The sequence below is a fragment of the Canis aureus genome, chromosome 9 (assembly GCF_053574225.1).
Source record: "Canis aureus isolate CA01 chromosome 9, VMU_Caureus_v.1.0, whole genome shotgun sequence".
NCBI lineage: Eukaryota > Metazoa > Chordata > Mammalia > Carnivora > Canidae > Canis > Canis aureus.
The window spans coordinates 6,345,070-6,351,704 of NC_135619.1; the positions used below are offsets into that span (position 1 = coordinate 6,345,070).

A 6,635-nucleotide genomic window follows, 5' to 3' on the forward strand; every position below is an offset into this window, starting at 1 on the left:
CCTCACAGGGAGCCTGATGCGGGACTGGATCCCCGGACCCCGGGATCACCACCTGAGCCAAAGCAGACGCTCAACCTCTGAGCCACTCAAGTGTCCCTGAGATAAATGCTTAAATCAATGATTTAGGGCACCTGGGTGGTTCAATCGGTTGAGTGTCTACCTTCAGTTCAGGTCATGGTCCCAGGGTCCTGGGATTAAGCCCCACATCCGGCTCCCTGCTCTCTCTGTGTCAAATAAATAAACAAACAAAATCTTTAAAAAAAATCAATGATTTAGTGGGATAGTAAACACAATGTAGCACGATACCCAGCACATAATAATTTAAGTTCCATTCTTTTATTTAATCTATTTTTCTGGGGATCCCTGGGTGGCTCAGCGGTTTGGCACCTGCCTTTGGCCCAGGGCATGATCCTGGAGTCCCAGGATCGAGTCCTGCGTCGGGCTCCCGGCATGGAGCCTGCTTCTCCCTCCTCCTGTGTCTCTGCCTCTCTCCTCTCTCTGTCTATCATAAATAAATAAATAAATCTTTTAAAAAATAATAATCTATTTTTCTGCAGTTATCTACATCTGCTCTACTCATATTCACCCCATTTTTTCTTTTTTTAAAGAATTTTTAAGGTTTATTTATTTATTTTAGTAATCTCTTTACCCAACATGGGGCTCAAAATCACAACCCTAAGATCAAGAGTCACATGCTGTTCCACCTGAGCCAGCCAGGTGCCCCTCATTTTTTGTTTCTGATCTCACCAATAATATAATAATTATTTTTAAAATAATGCTATAAAAAATAAATAAATAAAAATAAAATAATGCTATAACCTGAATTGTGTCCCCCCCAAAATTTGTATGTTGAAATTCTAATCCTCCAGTATTTCACCCCGTAATTATATTTGAATATAAGATCTTTAAAGAGGTCATTAACTTAAAATGGGGGTTGGGGGTGGGTGTTTGGGTAGTTTAGTCAGTTAGGCATCTGCTTTCAGCTCAATTCATGATCCCAGGATCCTGGGATCCAGCCCCACATCCAGCTCCTTGCTCATCAGAGAGCTTGCTTCTCCCTCTCCCTATGCCCTTTCCCTCTGCTCACGCAGGCTCACGCTCTATCTCTCTTGAAAACAAATAAATCTTTTAAAAAGAAAAAAAAGAGATTTACAGATTTAAACTCAGTTGAGGGATCCCTGGGTGGCGCAGCGGTTTGGCGCCTGCCTTTGGCCCAGGGCGCGATCCTGGAGACCCGGGATCGAATCCCACATCAGGCTCCCGGTGCATGGAGCCTGCTTCTCCCTCTGCCTGTGTCTCTGCCTCTCTCTCTCTCTCTCTCTCTGTGTGACTGTCATAAATTTTTAAAAATTTAAAAAAATAAAATAAAATAAACTCAATTGAAGACCAGTCTTCATAGTGTCTTCTACATACCATACTCACTGCTGTGTCCGAGGCTGCTTCCCTTCCTAGAAGCACCAACCAAAATCTCATCCATTTTCCTCTTCCACGAAATTCCCTGGACTGTTGTTAATTTTTCCCACACAATCTGTATTCTGTTACTGAACACTTCACTGTATACTCATTGTTAAAGTACTTTAATCATGTTATACATCTGTATTTTCTCCATATCTAGACGACAAATCTAGAGTGTTTAGTGCTGGAAAATGAATAAAAGAAAAATTATGGAAGACCAATATTTAGGTAAAAATACATATCTTTTTTAAAGGAAGACCAAATAGGACTACTGATATCATACTCCACCAAAAATGGTTTTTCATTCATTACAGAGTGGTTTTTATTGCCTAGAACAGTACCAGGTACATAACAGGCACTCAACAAACACTTTGTTGAATAAATGAATGGCATTTTACACGGTACTATAAATTCTTGTAATGGCAGGAATTATTTAGTTATAGCTAGTGCCAATTTTTAAGTTAATGTATTCCTATAGATGACTCTTTTAAAAGATTTCCTGATTAAGCATAAACAGCATTCTGCGTAGGGAAAAATCACCCACATATAATTAAAGGTGACAGATAATTACATATAGATGTTTGATGTAGAGACATGATATAATAAACAGTGAAGTGCAGACTTGAAGTCTCTCTGAACAGTGGATTTTTATAAGACAATATTGCTTCGCTGTATTGTCCATTCTGCCTGGAATGTCACATCATTTTCTTTCTCTTTCTCTGTTTCTATTAACTAAGGCTAAGATTAAAAATGGTTTCCTCCATGAAGCCATCCCTGGTGTTCTCTTAGTTAGAAATAATGTCTCTCCTCAGAACTGCCAGAGCACTTTATGTATATCTCTCAAAGGCACCAAATATCTCAAAGATACCAAAGAATGAATACCCATGCTAGGTGAAAAAGTAAAATAATTATCTAGAGAATTAATTTTTTAAAGATTTTATTTATTTATTTATTCATGAAAGAGAGAGAGACAGAGGCAAAGGGAGAAGTAGGCTCCCTGCGGGGAACCTGAGAAGTCCACCTCAGGACAATGGGATCATGACCTGAGCCAAAGGCAAAGGCAAAGGCTCATGACCTGAGCCACAGGTTGATGCTCAACTGCTGAGCCACCCAGACATCCCCCCACAGAATTAATTTTTTTTTTACTTGAAATTTATGGAGAACTGAAGCAAATACACTATTTTGACAGAGCAATGACTTCTATAAACTTTTTTCCCTTATAAGTCACATGTACTGATGTATAACACATAAAATTTAAGTGGATTGCTTATTGAGTTTTTAATAAGTGTTATTCACCTGGATAACCACCAACACAATAGAGATGTACAATATTTCTATCATCACAAAACATTCCCTCTGGCCTCTCTGCTGTCAGTTCTACCCTCCCCCACACACCCACACAGTTCCAGGCAATCACCAATCTGCTGTCACATTAGATTCGTGTCACAGTTCTAGAACTTCAGATAATGCAACTGAATTATGTATCTGGCTTCTTTTGGTTAGTATAGTGTTTCTGAGGTTCCCCCATGTTGTTTCGTGTTTCACTAGTCCACTGTTTTTTATTGATGAGTAGCATTCCATTGTATGAATATACTGAAATTCATCCATTCACACACAAATGACTATTTGAGTTGTTTCCAGTTTGGTGCTATTATGAATAAAACTGCTATAAATACTCCTGTATAAGTCCTTTTGTGAATATATATTTTCATTTCTCTTGAAAAAATAGCTAGATATGGAATTGCTTGGTCATTTAGTAAGTGTACATTTAATATTATAGGAATCTGCCAAGTGATTGTATCATTTTGCATTCCTTAGCAGTAATTTATGAAAGTTCTACTTGGTTCATAGACCCAACCAATACCTGGAATTGTCCATCAATTAACTTCAGCAATTCTGGTAGTACGTGGTAGTATATCATTGTGGTTTTATTTTGCATTTCCTTAATAACTAATGATTATGAGTCTCTTTTTATGTGACTTTGGCTATTCTCTCTCTCTCTTTTTTTTTTTAAGTAGGCTCCATGCCCAGTGTGGAGCTCAACTGAGGGCTTGAACTCACAACCCTGAGATCAAGAGTTGAATGCTCACTCGACTGAGCCACCCAGGCACCCTGATTTTTGGCTGTTCTTTTTGGTATTTTTCTTTTGTGAAATGTCTGTTCAAAACATTTGCCCATTTTCATTGGATTGTTTTTTAAATTATTTTTTGTTTGTTTTTTTATTTTTTTAATTATTAAGTTATAAAGTGAGTTGTTTACATATCTTAGATATAAATCTTTCATTGGACATATGTATTGTGATTATTTTTCCAGTCTATGCTTGCCTTTTAATTTTTCTAATAATGCCTTTCAAAGAGTAAGCATAGTAATTTTTTTTCATAGTAAATTTTGATGAAGTCTTATTTATCAAATTTTTCTTTTATGACTAGTGTTTTTGTGTCCTGTCTAGGAAATCTCTGCCTACTCCAAGGTTCTCTTTTCTGCTTCTTCTAGGAAAATTATAGTTTTAATTTTTAAGCCTTGGACTATGACCCATTCGAAGTTAATTTTTATATATAGTACAAGTTAAGAATTGAGGATCAAATATTTTCTACAGGGATATGCTGTTATTCCACCACCATTTGTTTAAAAGAATTTCCTTTTCTCTTTGAATTCCCTTAGCAATTTTATTGAAGTAAGTTGATCATGTATGTGTGTATTTTTTTCTGGACACTATTTTGTGGGGTTTTTTTTGTTTTGTTTTTGTTTTGTTTTGTTTTTTAAGATTTTGTTTATTTATTTATTCATGAGAGACACGAGAGAGAGGCAGAGACACAGGCAGAGGGAGAAGCAGGCTCCACGCAGGGAGCCCGACATGGGACTCGATCCTGGGTCTGCAGGATCACACCCTGGGCTGAAGGCGGCGCTAAACCGCTGAGCCACCCGGACTGCCCGTCTGGACACTATTTTGTTGCTTTGATCTAAAAGTCTATTTTTATGCCAGTATCACACTGTCTTGATTATTGTTGTTTTACAGTAAGTAATGAAATCTAGTACTATAAATCCTCCAACTTTGTTCTTCTATTTCAAAAGTTTTTTTGTCGGGCAGCCCGGGTGGCTCAGCGGTTTAGCGCCACCTTCAGCCCCGGGCGTGATCTTGGAGACCTGGGATCGAGTCCCATGTCAGGCTCCTTGTATGGAGCCTGCTTCTGCCTGTGTCTCTGCCTCTCTTCCTCTCTCTGTGTGCCTCTCATGAATAAATAAATAAGATCTTTAAAAAAAGATTTTTGTCTATTCTAGGTCTTTTATGTTTTTTAAAAATTTTTTTAAAATTTATTTATGATAGTCACAGAGAGAGGGAGAGAAAGAGAGACAGGCAGAGGGAGAAGCAGGCTCCATGCACCGGGAGCCCGATGTGGGATTCGATCCCGGGTCTTCAGGATCGCGCCCTGGGCCAAAGGCAGGCGCCAAACCGCTGCGCCACCCAGGGATCCCCCCTCTTCTATGTTTTTTATATAAAAGTATTAATTGGGATCCCACCCAGGGATCCCTCCTCTTTTATGTTTTTTATATAAAAGTATTAATTGGGATCCCACCCAGGGATCCCCCCTCTTTTATGTTCTTTATATAAAAGTATTAATTGGGATCCCTGGGTGGCGCAGCGGTTTGGCGCCTGCCTTTGGCCCAGGGCGCGATCCTGGAGACCCGGGATCGAATCCCACGTCGGGCTCCCGGTGCATGGAGCCTGCTTCTCCCTCTGCCTGTGTCTCTGCCTCTCTCCCTCTCTCTTGGTGACTATCATAAATAAATAAAAATTAAAAAAAAAAAAAAGCTGATTCTAAGTTGTTTCATTGTAAAATATTTAAAAAAAAAAAAAAAAAAAACAACTTCCAAATATACCATACCAAATACACCACATTAGCTATAATCATCATGTTGTACATTACATCTCCAGTACTTTTTTATAACTGGATGTTGGTACCTTTTAACCACCTTTATCCAATTCCCTACCTCCCCCACCCACCTCTGGTAACCACAAATCTTACCTCTCTTTCTAGGAGTTTTGTTTTATTCCACATAAAAGTGAAATGATACAGTATTGGTCTTTCTCTGTGTGACTTCTTTCACTTAACATAATGCCCTCAAGGTCCATCCGTGTTGTCACAAATGGCAGTATTTCCTTCTTTTTTGTGACTGAATAAATTTCCATTGTATATTTATACCACAATTTCTTTGTTCACTCATCCTCCCACAGATATTTGGATTGTTTCCATGTCTTGGCTATCATACATAATGCTACCGTGAACATAAAGGTTCAGAGCTATCTTTGATGTAGTGTTTTTGTTTCTTTTGGATATAGTCCCAGACATGGAATTGCTAGATCATATGGTAGTTCTATTTTTAATTTTTTTGAGAAACTTCCATTACTGTTTTCTATAGTGGCTGTACAAGACTATATAGGATATAAATACTAGTTCATTTAGAGCCACCAAAGTAAGTTCGGGTCCCCCCCCCCAAGTGTCCTATAATTACATATTTGTCATTACCTCTTACTGTATTAATTATTTAAAGCAAACTTTAAAATCTTATTTACAATAGTACCCAATATATGTGATTGGTCATAACCCCTATTATTACTAAATCTGGGTTATATTTTTTGCCCATCTTTACCACTTCTGTCAGGTACATTTGATGTAGGAAAGATGTTAGAGTTCAAAGCTGACCACCAAGAAAGAATTCTTGAGCCGTCTTTGGTGCAAAAACGTGGTTTTATTAAAGCACAGCAACGGACCTGTGGGCAGAAAAAGCTGCCCTGGGGTCATCAGGAGTGGCTCATTATATAGTTTCAAGTTGGGAGGGTATTAGGGATAGTGTTAAGTCTCTGAGGAATTTTGGAAGCAAGATTTCCAGGACCTCAAGAGAGCTAGCTATTGTTGGGATGAGGTTATTTATCACTATCTAATAAAACTTTAGTCATGAGATCCTTTAGATGTATCTCAGTGGGCCATATGCTTGGGGGATGATTACTAACATACCTTAGAGGATAGAGATAAAGGAAGTTTCTATCACATTCATAATCATACCCAAATAGCGACTGAAATAATTTCAGGCTATTGTATCTTTCCAAACTACACATTATTCAAAAAGGACTCGGGGGTGGGGGGAGGGTAGCACCCTAATTTAAAAGGCTTTATAGGAGT

General features: G+C 38.3%; 1 long non-coding RNA gene across 2 annotated transcripts; it reads right to left on the bottom strand.

Moving 5' to 3' along the window:
* Positions 1-207: 207 nt before the first annotated feature.
* LOC144320284 (uncharacterized) lies at positions 208-2,851 on the bottom strand. 2 transcript variants are annotated; one of them, XR_013385825.1, is made up of 3 exons: positions 2,752-2,851; positions 1,423-1,639; positions 208-498 (listed from the first exon to the last, which is right to left on the bottom strand). It is a non-coding gene; the product is annotated as an uncharacterized LOC144320284 (long non-coding RNA). The 2 variants fall into 2 exon arrangements; XR_013385826.1 differs by having other exon boundaries at positions 1,414-1,639.
* Between the last annotated feature and the right edge of the window lie 3,784 nt (positions 2,852-6,635).